Source organism: Ylistrum balloti, unplaced genomic scaffold (assembly GCF_031769215.1).
Source record: "Ylistrum balloti isolate Yb309-2 unplaced genomic scaffold, AGI_CSIRO_Ybal_v1 Utg369798, whole genome shotgun sequence".
In the NCBI taxonomy this organism is placed as follows: domain Eukaryota; kingdom Metazoa; phylum Mollusca; class Bivalvia; order Pectinida; family Pectinidae; genus Ylistrum; species Ylistrum balloti.
Genome location: NW_026781977.1, coordinates 859914 through 876538, shown reverse-complemented (window position 1 = coordinate 876538; position 16625 = coordinate 859914). Strand labels below are relative to the sequence as shown.

The following is a 16625-nucleotide window of genomic DNA, read 5'->3' as shown; positions in this document are numbered from 1 at the left end:
TTTGCCTTTTACCTTGCATAATCATAGCAATGGCCTGACTCATCTGAACTTCCGTCAGCCGTGCCATTGTTAAATGCTATCAGAAATTAATCAAAATATCGGAAAATGATGTGTCTCTATGAAGACTACATAATGGTATGTCGAGCAGTGTAACTCAATGTCACAACACTGCTGTACACGAGATTTTCCTGTTTCGTGCTTTCCCCGGAAGACATCTTCACGCAATACAGTAATGCAACATTCGATACTGTCACATAGCGTTTCTTTATCCCTTGAGTATATATGTTCATGGGTAAAGATTATTCACGATATCGACAAAGAAAATAGTGTTTCAAGTCTTGTAAAGAAGTTGAATGGATAACTTATTGTTCGCAAGGTACATATTGAATACTTGTCCACATTATTTCAAATGACGTCATGTGTTTGGTCCCTATTATGCAAACTATGAATCCTAGGATTGAAAACTATATCAAGTTTTTCATTTTGGTAAGAAAACCAGATGCTTTACACTGTTGTCGGTTATCTTGTATACGCCTTTAACACAAATATCGAATTCTTAATAACTGTATTTACGACGATTAACGACCGCATTAGCGAGGTTCATAATTAGATATGTTAGCATACCGTAGGAATGTCCTTTGCACTGATTCAGTCCGCGCAATTCCTTGTTGATCGAAGCTAATATGCTTCTAAGGGTATTTCGACCAGTAAAAGAAGGATGTAGCATGCGCTTTCTATGTATGTAATCTGTGTTTTGTTTCCTTTTGCCTTCGTGTGTTTTCTTGATATCTTACTTGAATACTTTATCATCACTACAGAGATCCCAGAATGAAACATGGAAATTTTGAAACGAATACATAAATGAAATACCAACTATACAACAGACTAGCATGTAGTATACTGATATCTGCATATACTGACATGGTACTTTGTCAAGGGCATGACAAAGTATGGTTCAAACATCATACTTGATATGCTTTCTGTGTCATGATAACAGATGTACCATTGGAGATGAAAAAAGCTACAAAATTTACGTAAAATGTGTTAACAAACAAGGCACTGATATTTTGCTAATACACATGCAATCCACAACAGCGTCGATATGCATAACATTCAGCAAAGCTTTCCACAGAATCAGAACTATACATTAACAAAACAGAGTTTTGGCAGTGGAAATTGAAGTTGTTAATGTAGGTGAAAGACACCATATTACGGTGGTTGATCATACAATAGAACTGGAATCCGAGTTAAATATTATAGTGTGACACGATAACCACCGTGCATGATACAGAACCTATGATCTGACCTTATTCATTCAATATTAAATTATCTATCAAAAAGTAAAAAAAGTGTTTTTGCGATGGAAATCAAAACAGCTCTTAATTGAATACAAACATGTGAAAGTGTCTTCCAATTAAGAGTATAACTGCATCATACAGGTGTTTCATCCTTCTTGTACTTATTGAAAGCTAAGAGACAATGAGGAGTATATAGATGTTTGTTGTATGAGGAATAGATAATATGTTTCTATTTGTTAACATTGACTATAGTTTTTAAAACTGTACAAAGAACATACAAAAGAAATTCACCTTTCAAAATACAAAACTTAAACCTGCATCATACAGCTGACTCGTATAATAATTAATATCATTACTGTGTAATTTTTTATGTTTCCTCACAGCGATAATTTTGTAATTACATCGTATGCTTAGAATTCGCTTAACACTTTAAAATATATTGTTCATTTCCTCGATGCTTGTAAAAAGTGCATTCAAAATTTTCACAAGTGAAGATTTTGAGAACTCTTCCCATAAATAGGGATAACGAACCGACGTCAAGGAAACGTAATTCTGAAAAAAATGAATATATCTTATAACAACTAAATGATTTTAAAATACCTGATTAGTTTTCGCTGTGTCGTCGTAATTTTCAACGCATGTCGTCTGTATTTAGGCTAAATAAGCCTTGTTTGATCGCGAATCTTCGTCTTTGACATATAAACCAATGAAATTTGATTTTGCAATGGTTTGTATTTTCCGCCAATGAAATTTAGCGTAACAATGCAATAATTATAAACTTAAATCACTTGTAATCATAGCTATTATACCTTAACTTTGCACGGTATCGACTCATTCAGTTTGAACACCTATAATTTTATTCAAATCGACGTAATTTTCAACCAGCTCTGACGTCACTGCAACGGAAACATTAAATTTGGCTGAATGAATTACAGCAGATGACGAAATTTAGCGTTTGGCAGCTTCCTAATGATAGCCAAGTTTGCATTGTTCTGTGGAAAATCTATTAACCGATCGTATTACAACTAAAGGTATTGGCTTCGTTGTATTAGCGAGATCGCTGTTTACAATGTTACGTTCTTGAAAATCGAATGTTAATTGAGAAGTTTATATTCTCTATCCATTGATTGACGAAATGTATGCGCTAAGCATAAAAAATTTCCTTAAAAAATAAAGAGACAGACAGATAAATCATGTATGAATATTCTTAACAATAAGAAATGACACACTTCAAATCAAAATTAATTGACGAGCTGTAAGTATGATGTCATTCCTATCATTTAATTATAAATAATATGTGGTGTGATTCTTTTTCTTTGTTTCCCTTCGTTGAAGTCTTTCTGTTTAGACCTAGTGAATCTGTAAATACCTTATAACTGCCAGTAAACGTCCTAAATGAGCTAACCTTCAGTTTGAGTTTTGTCGCAAATAACAAAACATACCAACATGTCAATGACATCATTATCCAACTCAATTCAAATAGTAATAACGAAACTCATGAAAAATAACAAGAAAATAAGACTAGGTGTTCCAGAAGGGCAAGTGTCTCTTGCTTAATCGACGACAACCGCCATGAAAATGTAGATTAGATTTAAAATTAAATTAGATTTGGATTTAAATGGAAGCCAGATTTGTCAGTTCAAAAAATGTTAATAATGATAACATTTCTCAGATCGACTTGACAACCATAACACTCACAAATTCGCCAGCAGTTTGTTTTCAACATTGGAAGTCTAGGAAGATGCATATATGAACAATAGGTTACATAGTACAAGGATAATGTTGTTTCAAAATTACATACCATTATCGCAGACGATGTTTGTAAGTAACCGAAACGCTTAAACATATTTTTCATAATTACTGGCAAATCCATCTATCCAAATATATGGGTTGTAAAACCTGTGTTATCATTTTAAACTTTCAAGAATATATTTCAAGTAGTCAAAATCTGAAACTGCAATACCCAAGACGTTCAAAAGTATATACAAACAAATCCATTATAGACGACGACAAAACATTGTTGCTTAAGGGTTAAAAGCACTTAGAAGCATTTGCTGAAGCTTCGTTACCGCATCATTTATAACTGCATAATTGCTGGTAAATTCAGAAAATATGAATAACCTACCTCTCTTTGTCCATTAACTGTTTATGGAATAGTTATCATCCTCGTGCTCACGTGCAATCTATTATCATGACAAGCAAAGTGCATGCCACACAATGCATTTCTCTCTCATGACATAAATATCAAACGGATAGTATTTATCGCCGTTTTCCTTTTCTGTCCTATTCCTGTAAAATATTATCTTTTCTCTAACCTTGTAAAGACTTTGGACTTGTTCCAATATGGTGATTCATTGATAGGCTTTCAAAAGTCGATCAGTGCAAAACTGTCACTCTTCCTATTGTTAAAATGTCGATGGAAAGAAAAAAGAAAGTGAAGAAAAGATTATTGTGTTTCATTTGTAATCAGCACAAAATAATAATTGAAATATGTCATTCTCAGATTAAATGAACGACACCCCTTTGGTGGAAAACGTCTCACAGCGTGAATCTCCGAAAAATAAATATTTATTAAGATAAACCTTCTCGGAAATGGAAAAAAATGTGAAAAAATGAGATGAAAAAGTACAAAAAAATAATATCTTCGAAAGGTCTGAACCTTTCTATTCATAAACATTAGTCAAGAACGTTCATTAGGCCCCGTCGACGCATTCTTGATATCACCTAAAATTGATAGAGACGCACGATTTAATTGATACTTGGTGAAGCACCGAATGCCATTTTCGAGTATGACTCTTAATCTTTGCATTTTCGGTCCATTTATCATAGTAATAGTATCACTGGACGAAAGGCGCCGGTGACGATCGTCGTATAATTGCTAAAACATCAATATTTCTCTTGAATGTACTTTCTTTATGAAACGTGTTAACATAAAAGACAGTTTCATTTAATGAAGAAGAACGATGATATAAAAAAGCAATAATGAGTTATTGATAATATTCCGCCCGCTCTTTGTGCCAAGTAACTTTGAAAGATACTATTCACTTGGGTGTCTTTTGTGCAGTCTGTGTGATTGCATGTGGTAGACACTTTTGGTAGACTTGAGTCAGGCGTAACCTGCAATCTGATTCCTTTTTTGAATAGTAACAAAGTTCAGAATATAAGCGTGGAAAACAAGGAAATGACATGAATTGACGGGCTAGCGCACATCATTGGCGTGCTCTTGCAGGACGAAGCAACACTGTCATAATTTGGTTCTACATTTTCTGATTCTGGTTTTTTTTATTGAAAGTTGATATCAGCCTATATGCTGAGGTATATCTATACACTAAATGCATTATATATCAACGTTATTTTCGTTGACTGAATCTCATTTCCTCTATATACCATGTCTATTTTGCTTTTAAGTAAAGACATATAACAGTATCCCTAGCCTATTTCAGTCGACATCATGTCAGCCGATGCTCTTTATAAAACATATGTATATTATTTGCCTTTTCTTTATATCCAACTTGAATGATAATGTTGTTGTTTCAATGCGTGCCTATTTATGTCTCTTTATTGTTTTTGATTCTTTGCTTACCAAAGAAAAAGCATCTGATGACGAGCACATGATCAATTTCTATGAAATCTGACGCTCATTACAATGCTTGTAACACCATCTATATCACTAAGAGTTTGGCAACAAAAGTCCAACAGATCATGAGTACCATGACAATAATCACCAGTGTCTACATAAAGCAGACACCAATCACCGACCAGTGGAAATCATGATACCAGAAACAGGTCAATAGTGTCGTTATTGAGATCAGAAATAGGTCGATATTGTCGTTATTGAGTTACCACCTTGTCCACCCATATTAACCAGGCTTTGAACATCGACAGATGTGTTATGATCCCTGTCCGAACAGGATGCGATAAGTCACTAAACAGACACAGTGCCTTATCTGATTACCGGAACTTGCAATCATCAGGCTAATTTCCGCATGTTTATATGCAAAGAAATTGTAAGTTATCTGAGCAAACTTAATAAAATTGTGACTGTAATCGAGAGATACGAGCATAAAGACCTCGGATGAAGTATTGATGTCGTCCAACAGATCCCGCTCGTTTACACCAGTTGATAGAGTTTGGCTCCGGGGATTTCAGACGGGAGCCACTATATGCTGTTGATTAATCTAACACCAGCGATCGCCTGTAGGGGGCGTTGCTGTCAAATTACAACCTTGAGTGTCTGCCGCTTATCTGGAACAAACACAGATGATCGTATTTATCTATTCCTTAGGTTAATAGACTCTTCACCTTGGTTCTAATCCCACAAAGCCCAATCGAGGTTCTGGTAGATACAGGATTACAAATATCTGAAACCTAAATATTGTTCTCGGGCTATATGGACCATACGAAATTCAAACAAGTCCATGAAAGGAAATTGAAACAAGCGCACGAAAAAGATTTTATCGTGAGTTAAATGAAATAATCATTTATGGGTGCTACTCTAAGATATGTGACAACGATATTACTTTTTAATCACATATCAGTGATTTCCAGAAGAACGCTGAAGACACCAACATATTTTACATACTCCCTGTATTACATTCTGATCATTAACTCTTCACGTAATAGAAAAACGACCGGTTTCTTTGTAATGTATATCAGTGTCCAGTATAACCTGAGCTTGACCGTAAAGTGTTTATAAAATCTTAATTTTAATTCGGTCATATAAATACAGAGTGGTTTAAAATATGAATTTTGATATTGATGAAAATTTCGAAATTAAATGAATTATAGACCTGGTTCACCGTCCTATCTTTATTTTTGACATTTTAGGTTTCCTCAGCCGCCTCCTAGATTACAAAATATCGCACTTCAATAACACAGACGAGTTTGTGACAGCTGTATGATGCGATTTGGTTCATTATTTCGCTATACGGTATCTACTTCTATTGTTGCATTGAAAGGTGCTATTGTGTGTCATTTGTACAATCTTCAAGATTGCAGGTGGTAGACATTTCTAATGGAAGCTAAATCATCTAGATTATTCCCAGATTTGTATACCATGTTTTAATTTAATCAAATAGTGGCTCGGTTCAGAATATATTCACACGCGCTGAATGCTCTTTTAAAATAATTCAGTATTGAAAATAATGAAATTTATTGACACCCTCCATCTTGTTTTTGACATGCATTCCTTGGTTGCCTTCCATGTTCCAACAGTTAAGACCAACACTAGCAGTGACGATTCTAAGAAGAGCAAAGCAGCGGTATTAATTCAATATTTCGCTCTACTGTATCTATCTCTTAATTTGTATTGCCAGGTACTATTCACTTGTGTGTCGTTTTGCTGTCTTCTGAAAGAGTATTTCATCTATTTCAGTATCACATAAATGTTTTGCCTGTCTAAGATACTAGATATGTTTACGAGCCCTATAAAGTCCTATACCATTACCATATGAACTTTGTCACCAGACTTTTAAAGGTGTTTGGCCGGTTGATCTTCAGTTTTATTACATTAACACGGCGGAAGTTTCGCAAAAGAGAATAAAGTGCCTTTACAACTTCCGCGCCGGGATAGATCATCATCTATTGAATCAATAGCACGTCATGAGCGCCTCCATAGATAAAACGTTGTCTTAAAGAGAGATCTATTTGTCCCAGAAGGCTTTCGTGATAAAACTGTCTCTTAAATAATACAGATATCGAAGCCAGCCAAACATCATCTTTTGCCAAAATGGTTTTCTCATACCTATTATTCGAACGTCAATGAGAAAATAATTTCAACATAATATGTAAATATATATATATATATATATATATAAGATACATTGCTCCTTGATGAAGTGTGAATCTCCAATCTAAACACTCAGCCATTCTATCATTTATGAACTTTTTTTCTGTTTTTGTTTTTGAATTTGGTTTGCTGTTGACATACAAAGATATGAAACATCCATCATATCCAACAATAAATTACAAAATGCCTCTCGAAAGTAAAGAGATTAGGAAGGAAACATAATCATGTATCCAAGCGATGGGTCATGTTTTTCAGGCCATTATATTCTTAAATGTTATATGAATCTCGAACTGCAATGTTATATAATGGCATTTATGGTCATTGTAAAAGACAACGAAAAAAAACAAAACAAAATAACTTGTTTGTTGCACCTACAGCTCTTAATTTTGATGTCGATTATAACCTGTTTTAAACTTAAATAAAACAAATAAATGAAAAGAAATTCACAGTGTATTGGGCCATTTTTGTGCAAACAATACTTAAATCATAACGGTCACGTGCAGGATGACTTTCATGGTAACTTTAATTACACTTCTTTCCGGTTGGTTTATAATGTCGCATGGTCGTTCAAAAGGAAATATATTCATGCGCTAACAGTTAAATGATAACCCTGCTTTCACACTATTTTGGCAACAACATGAGGTAATGACGAATATGGTTTCCATGTATAGTAACCGGAACTGCAGATTAGGATAAGCTTTCTTTACATTTCAAGTTATAATTAGAATTAAGTACTTTACCATTGTACTGCTGCTGTGTTTGTAAATATATCCATCTTTTCTTATCCATGTTTTTACTACTCAGTGTGGTTTAATGTAAGACGTTTAAAATCAATTTTCTTTTTCACAAAATCTATCCTCAGGCTACTTTTAACCATGCAAAAATGTCATATTTGGACAGGAACAAACCCATCTGATGCCTAACAACAATTCACATGTAAATTGGGAAAAAACAAGGGCATTATCAAAGGACTTTGCGGTACAATTTCTGGAGATAAAACTGCTTTCCTCAAATAATGAAAGGCTTTAAAGTTATAGTACGGCGGATCACGGCTGAGAAGAACTCAATCTCTGACAATAATCAGGCGACTATGACATATCTTTAGGTCTAATATAAAAGCTATTCCGAATCGTGTTTTCTGATTTTGTTTTTAAATAGCGAACAATCGCGATCACTAAAAGTATGTATTACCAAAATGCTTCTGTAACCTATGTAAGCACCGACAAATGGGCCATTTTGATGAGCATTATTTGCATTTAGATGTATATGACTTCGCTAATGATCATCGATTTACGCATGCGCTACTTACTCGCAACAAAATTTGCCTTGGCGAATGGGTTATGAATCTACTTTGTAATTTTTAATTCTCTGACGATAACGGAAACCATGTACCAGCTTAATTATCAATCAGCTGTTCTAAAGCGTTCTTGACAATATTGACTTTAAACTTTTAAAAATGTAAACTTCATCGTTGAAGTATATATATAAAATCAATATGAAAATACCAAAGAAACCGTCGAAAACTCTTTATTGCTTGATTTTCTCTAGACCGAATATAGCTTGTATTAATGTTCACTGCATATAACTATTAGTTCACATTATTTATATTGTGTTGCGGAGAAAAACTAGGTCACAACCTATTGCTTTGACAGTTAGCACTACTGGTGGACTTTATAACCAAGAATTCTGAATGTCGGCTGTTGCAAAAGACGCTTACTATTCCGAAACAAACGGTCTTTTTGGCCCTGTGTTTGAGAATATTTCCTGTGTTCAAATTTTGTCATTGATTTTAATTTCGAATTACAGCTGAAATGTCTGTATTTTCTTTGTTTTTTTCAGATCACAAAATTTTCCAAATGATATCATAATGGCAAGCACATTTATTCTACATGGATCGAAATAAAGACAAACTTTCAGTTCATGAATGAAACAGTTTGGCGTCTCCTCATATGTGATTATGCTAATATTTCTCCAGACACGACATCAAACAAGGATACATTCATTTATATATTTGGAAGGTCTGCTCGATTCCCCAATTTACAGGAAACAAAACAAGTTACGGTTTGGAACTGCGGATTAACAAATTCAACTGTCCCTCTCACGAGGCTGTAGGATAATGATCACATAACTCGACAACCTTTGAAATATTTTGTGTACGAGACCTGTTCACCAAGAGTTTCCTATGTTATGTTGTATTATGTCATCAGCATCGCCCTTGAACATGTCATTATAAAAGGATAGTCATTTTCGTTCAGTAATTAGCATTCTTGTGTAAATGATTATGACAAGAACCACCTTTCATCATGTATTTGATCACTACCAAAACTACACTCACAGTACAATGTTAAAAAATCATATCACTTTGAAGCACGTGGTATTGTTTCCCTTTTACCTTTTAAAGTATTTCAGTATGAATCTTATTTCTTCCGTTTTTGTCCACGATTTTCTTTTATGTAACTTAACTTGAGTATCTGTCAGCCCTATGAACGTTAGATAGAATCTGGGTCCCGAAATCTCAACACGAAAGGGAGATAAATGAGCAGACAAACACAAACCTTGCAGCTTGTTTGCAGCTTACAAATTTTCATTCATCAAAGGATGAACAATTATTGTTTTCGTACCTTTCTTCCTTAGTAGTTGCATTGCATTGTTGACGTGACGTTGCGGTTATGAAATGAAGAGTGATTTACTTGAGCGTAAAGTTTTACAAGTTTATCAGTAATCCTGTTATAACTACAATCACAAATGTATATTGTTCGTGTGTATCTTTTTGTTTGACATTTAAGTGATCCTGTGTTACTGTGGGTTATAATAGTCCCGTGTGACAATTTTGCATCGCTGTAGCCTGTAATTGAACAATGATACACACTGTCGAAGGAAAACGTTTCTCAGTGTTGATATGCGTATTAATTTTCGTTACATGTTAAGCATCACCAGTCATAAACCAATGTATATAAACTGTGGAAATCATATCTCCAAAGCTGAAATTATATTAGTAAAATATGTTGTCCAATCATCGGAGGTCGTGTTCAGTTTTGCTTTCCCTCCATCACTTAACGGTTTCAAAGTGGAATTTTATTGTCAGGATGTTAGAAACCAATTTGTTGTTTAAATCAGGAGATGACAACATATGAAAAAAACTAAACGAAAAACACCAAAATTAGAAAATTCATGTTTCCGTCTGTATTGATGATAACGATTACATTTGATGAAAATATATGTCATGTAAAAGTTTTAAATAAAGAATAAATTTAATATATATATAAAACAATATTTTCTTTAACCCTCGGTATAGTATTTGAAAAGAAAAAAATCAAAATCTCGCTGAATACCCCTCGGTTTGAGATATCCCTGTCTATTAATCTATGCTTAAACAACTTTATACACAATATTATCTACGCATTATAATAATTCCCGAATCGCAGTAAATTGATCATCAGCACCGCATCAACATCTGTTCCAGATTTGGGAGAATGTAACTGTTTCTGAAACTAATTCATAAATGAACCAATTTTCGCCGTTCCTTAATACCCATGACAGACAAAAATAAATATAAGATATGAAATAGCAAAAAAACAAATTAATAAATTTAAAAAAAAAAAGAAAAGAAAAGAAAAAAACAGGAAACAAATTCCATATCTTCAAATCAGGGTAAAACTGTGTTCTCCCTTAATGCATCGTACTTATGCCTTTAATGTATTATGCACATTGACAAATTTTAAAAGGTTTCTGAAATACTACATTCACAACGTACACAAAAATTGCTTCGTGAAATTATTACCTTCGCGATTCCGTGTGCATCATGCCCTCGCAATGGTGTGACAAAATAGCACACGAAAACATATATACCATGATTCTCATGCCCTAGCAATGGTGTGACAAAATAGCACACGAAAACATAACATGTCGCTCCCAACAATACCCCCACCCTCTATTATATACCATGATTCTCATGCCCTCGCAATGATGTGACAAAATAGCACACGAAAACATAACATGTCGCTCCCAACAATACCCCCACCCTCTATTATATACCATGATTCTCATGCCCTAGCAATGATGTGACAAAAATAGCACACGAAAACATAACATGTCGCTCCCAACAATACCCCCACCCTCTATTATATACCATGATTCTCATGCCCTCGCAATGATGTGACAAAATAGCACACGAAAACATAACATGTATATATATACCATGATTCTCATGCCCTCGCAATGATGTGACAAAAATAGCACACGAAAACATAACATGTCGCTACCAACAATACCCCCACCCTCTATTATATACCATGATTCTCATGCCCTAGCAACAATGTGACAAAATAGCACACGAAAACATAACATGTCGCTCCCAACAATACCCCCACCCTCTATTATATACCATGATTCTCATGCCCTCGCAATGATGTGACAAAATAGCACACGAAAACATAACATGTCGCTCCCAACAATACCCCACCCTCTTTTACATGATATAACACGATGTGCAAGAAATATTCTGATGTATCAATTAACAAGATTTTTCATTACAGCTTATTTTCGAAATTAACAAGATATTTTTTTTCATCTCTTCCAGGTTTGGGAGAATCACAAACCTTAACTTTACATAACAGAATGATAGCAATTTACAATTTACCATTAACATTATTAATATAATAATAGGGCCCGTGGGTTTTGATTGAAACAGTGAAACACGCTCTTAGTGCTGTTAGGACAAATGAACGGAACTATACATAATGTCAAAGTTAATTGTGATGTAAATGTTTGAAACGTCGGTGTGGTACAAATATTGATTTTAATAGCAGTATTTCGACAGCTGAGGTTAGGTTTTGTTTTATAACGTCTAGCAAACTTAGTATCTTTTAAGGATGGTACAAAAGAAGCTCAATGTGTTCCTGTAGCAGTGAACAAAGCACGGAATATCGATAAATGACAATTTTTTCTTTCTATATGGATGTGTGTAAAATCTTTTTTATCTTAGAGACTTGCAACAGCTGTTGTCTACAGACTGTATGACAGAATATGGGAACCAATTACAGAAACTTACGGTGCGGGAATCTGTGCGTGTGAGGACGCTATCGAGACACTTGATGTCAATTTCGGCTCGAGGTCTCCACTAAAGTGTCAAAAGCGGTGACCAGAGAGGTTACAGTTGTGTCTATATTTACTGACGACAAATGAAATTTTCTAAAATGTCGCTATCTATCAGATGTATATTTCTCACCAAAATATGCATCAATGAGAGGCACACGAAGGGATATTATCATAAAACCCTACCTTTAAACTAATATGAAAATAGCTCGACAGTGAGAGTAGTCAATCGTATATTTATTTTCTAATTAAAGACAAGATAAATAACATTTGAAAACAAGACGCAGTTGAAAATCTGCAAATGGAATATCTTTGTTGCTAATAAAACACCAAGAATTTCCCTTGATGGGCCTCGTTAGATGTAATTCATTGAGAAAGGTCATTAGAAGATCGTTAGACACAATCATTTTACACCGTCACGGAACTTTCTCCTCTCCTGTGATTCGTAGACATTTTGTGTGATGAATCATGAATAAAGTTGACAGAAGTTTAAATTGAGCGCGTGACGTTAACAGATAATCCAGTTTGCTTCCTGATTTGAATTCTAATCAGAATTCCAACAGACAGGTGAATGATTATTGTTGTCAATGGTACCCAAATATATCCGGCAATGAGTAGAAGTTAGAAAGGCGAATCTATGTATTATAGGATGTGAATGTACTGACATGTATAAGAAGGATTGTTCAAAAGAAATACAAGAGACGAGGACAATTTAGTATCTAAAGGATATGTCAATCAATGATTCGTCCCTTTAGAACCAGCCAGTGATGCTAAGGGTCTGAAGATCGGAAGTATAGAATGAAGATCAAAATCAGCCAAACCACTTATTGAAATATAATTTGAAGGGAGGGGGATACTTTCTTCTTATTTAATGAATTTCGTTTTAAAAAAAATTAATTAAACATGGAAACGTGTAATTTGCTCAGAAAAAAATACCAGCAGTTTGCACACTTAATAATTTAACAAAATCGTCTCGATAATTTATATAAAATGTATATAAACTGGATAAAAACAAAAACTTAATAGTTTTTCTCGTTTTTTCTTCCAAGATATGTAAGATCTTTTCCATATTTTGTTGAGCAAGGCTTTGAAGAACTGAGCCCAGAATTAGTCCATAAATATAGGCATTCTGTTGGATCTTAACACGTACTGTTTCTCTGGGTTAAATAATCTTCCAAACAGGGGCGATCTGTTCAGTGGTGTTCTAGATACGTCACATTAATAGGATAGCTGCAATTTTGTTGAACACAACAGCAAAACTGACCTTTAGAAATATCGTGCCATATAAGGATTGTTTTATTGAAAAAATGAAGTGATGAAATTTGTGATAGTAGGGACATTGAAAGCTGACATTTGATAACAATGATTTATTTGTTGTAAGCGACTCTATACACGAATGGATATTTATACAAATGTGAACACCGATTTGATCGCATCCACGAAAAATGAATGCATTAAAATATAGAGACTGCCAACATTACTTTGTTCTCAGTTTTGCTATTTAACATTGTCTAAAAGATACATAGTTCTATAATTACTCCGTAATTTAGACTCTCTCATAATCGTAAATCATAAATCAAAAAGGGTAAGATATATTTTAAAGATTCAGATTTATGAAAAGCGGAGATGGAATATGATAAAACAACTGAATGAATTTAAGAAAAGATGTTGCTTCTAACCAGTTGGACAGACTGTACTAATAGACACCAGTGGATATATATCATTCTCCGTCTCAACTTAAAAGGAGGTGACGATACAAGGTTCTTTGGCAACAACTGTCCTAACATAACGATATTTATTGAATTATGGCGAAAGTGTAGCTCCCTTTCTAGATTTTGACTTTACTTTCGATCTCTTTGTATTTTCTTTAGTGGCCTCTTAGACTTCAAAATTCATAGAAGGATAGCTGTATGATGCAGTTTAATCCAATGTTTGACTTATTTTACTCTAAACTTGGTTTGTATTATCATATATATTTTAATGCAAAGTCTACTGCTAAAAGCGGTTACAGATTGTCCCAAAATTATGCATGACTATATCAATTTTACTGGGCAAATCCAACATTGCCTCTACAAACATAACATCAAAATAAATCGGACCCATTGTTTATGAAATATGAAATAAGACCAATTAATTCGCACGTGTATTGTTAATTAGATTAATTCCACTTGAAAATTAAACGTATAACTTGAGATTGGTTTATATATCAAAATATGATTAGAAATGAAATCATATAGTTACAAAGTGTTGAGCTGAAAACTAAAATCGAATATTTCATTATATAAAATCATGATCAAAGACGTTCTCATTGGCGGATTTTAATTAACAAACAATGAACTAGGAACTAATAATCGATCATTTCAGATTAACACCTACTGGATATTATAGGTCAATGATACTCTTATTTCTAGATAGTTTAAAGGCTTACCTCGGATTACAGAGGACGAGGTCGGCGCTACTGTCTGCCCTGAAGATGTGTTAACAGCGAGATGGTTAGCGTCCGCCTATGCGGTGTAATGGTGAAAATGACATCGGAAATTGACAGTTTATTCGGTTATGAAGCCAATAGAAAATGTTTTCGGAACGATTATCAGATCAGAGTCAGGACTATACCAGCAGAAATGTCGCTTAAATTGACAAATTTAGTTTCTGAATCCCAATTATTGAGTGTAAATTATTACCAGTGGACGGTCAGGTTAGTGGTATATCATATCGGACTCGAGATCGCGTTCGATTCTTATCACTTTAATTGGTTATATCGTCTCTCTTATTAAGTGTTATTTTCTATCGCGTTTCGGCGATACGCATGGCAGTATTGTCCTATTATACCTACTGGCCAGATGAATAGTGCGACCACAGACGTTCTGATTGGATAACATGTTTATTGTGACGTCATTGAGCAAGATTCTAGCAATGGGACCAGGTACCATTCTTTGCTGGTAATTTTGAGATAATTTTTCTATAATGATGTGAATAACACAGGAACAGGTACTTTTGTATTTCAAAATGAACTGCAGTTTTAGAAAAAAACTTCTTGTTGAGAACGTTTTGTCGGTTTTGGGTTTTCCCTTGTTGAATCAGTACAGGTTATATGCTCATTGTGTTTATCCGTGTTGTTTTTAGGAGTATCGTACAGTGTGTAAACAGTGCGTATGGAATATTTTGCTTTTATTTTGTTTCGCACTTTATTGTTTTGAAGACATCAAATAATTAATTTCTGTAATTTGTATAAATGGTTGCTGTCAATTTATATTTGGAAAATAACTCGTTGAGAAATATTATATTCCATTGCACGATTTGAAGCTTAACGTGTTTGATTTCGTTAGTTCGCCTGTTGGTTCCGTTGTTGTATACCTTGTTCTTATTTAAGAACCTGACATTACTGATTTGGATTGACAAAGATTTATATGGCGGGTGTCGCCGATCGATGTAGCAGAAGACGCTTATCATTCCAAAACACTTGGTCTTATTTTCCTTTTACTTTCAGGAGTCTCCGTGTAAATCTTTCCTTTGTTTATATTTTGTCCTAGTTTTATTGAGTTTGGATTGTGATACTGTTGACGTATTTTCTTGATTTATTATCAAAATAAACAGCATTTTGAACTTCTCACCATGATTAGGATACGTAATGGAATAGTAAAGGTGTAGAATGGTATTGGTATTTCTAATATCTATAGTTTGTATATCTAATCAAGAACATTGATTTAAGACAAGTTCAACATAAAGGCCATGTGTTGACACCTTGCTTATAGAAAATCACAAATAAATACCATCTCCCTATTACTACCACTTATTTTCTATCCCTCAAATGTCCTTTTATATGTTTTTGCATTGTGTGTTTCAATAAGACCATCTGGTGATAGAACCAGCGTTAAAAAGTCCAAAGACCAGTTTTGCTTTGAATTTCACCTCACCAAACAGGCCATTGACCAGTCAGAAAGTTACTTGGTGTATGCATCTGCAAGTCGGTCGATCAGATAGCTATATATAGAAGTTAAACTGTCTACTCAAATACAATTATTGTGAGTTATGTATTAGAAAAATATACATACTGATTAAATGACTTGAAATATAGACAAAGTAGCCAGAAGGGAATCCTGCTTGCTTGGTTATACATTGCGATTGGCCCTCTATTAAGATATCTTGTGTCTAGTAGTCCTGAAGTCATCTTTGATGCCCCACTGTATGTTGCCTGTCTTATCACAGAGTGGCAAGTGTTATACATTTGAGAATGTTTCTGTATGGGTTTATACATAAATATTATTAAGATAAAACTTTATCTCAACAGAACGTTTAGTTATGTCTGTACAGTAAACAAAATCTACTCTTACTGTGTCGGTGATGGTTTCTCTGATATATGATCGCAGAGCCCAAGAAAACGGTCCACTAGACGATCACTAGTGGTCCTAAGCAGAATATCGGGGCTTACCTGCGTATCTTGTGCC

At 34.2% G+C, this 16625-nt stretch overlaps 1 protein-coding gene across 1 annotated transcript in view; it reads right to left on the bottom strand.

Annotated features, from left to right (window-relative positions):
* LOC132544438 (uncharacterized) overlaps window positions 1-14674 on the bottom strand; it is a 36316-nt gene extending 21642 nt beyond the window's left edge. The window contains exon 1 of the mRNA XM_060208038.1: window positions 14609-14674. The gene's annotated coding sequence lies outside the window, so the exon portion shown is untranslated. The remainder of the gene's footprint in view (window positions 1-14608) is intronic.
* Between the last annotated feature and the right edge of the window lie 1951 nt (window positions 14675-16625).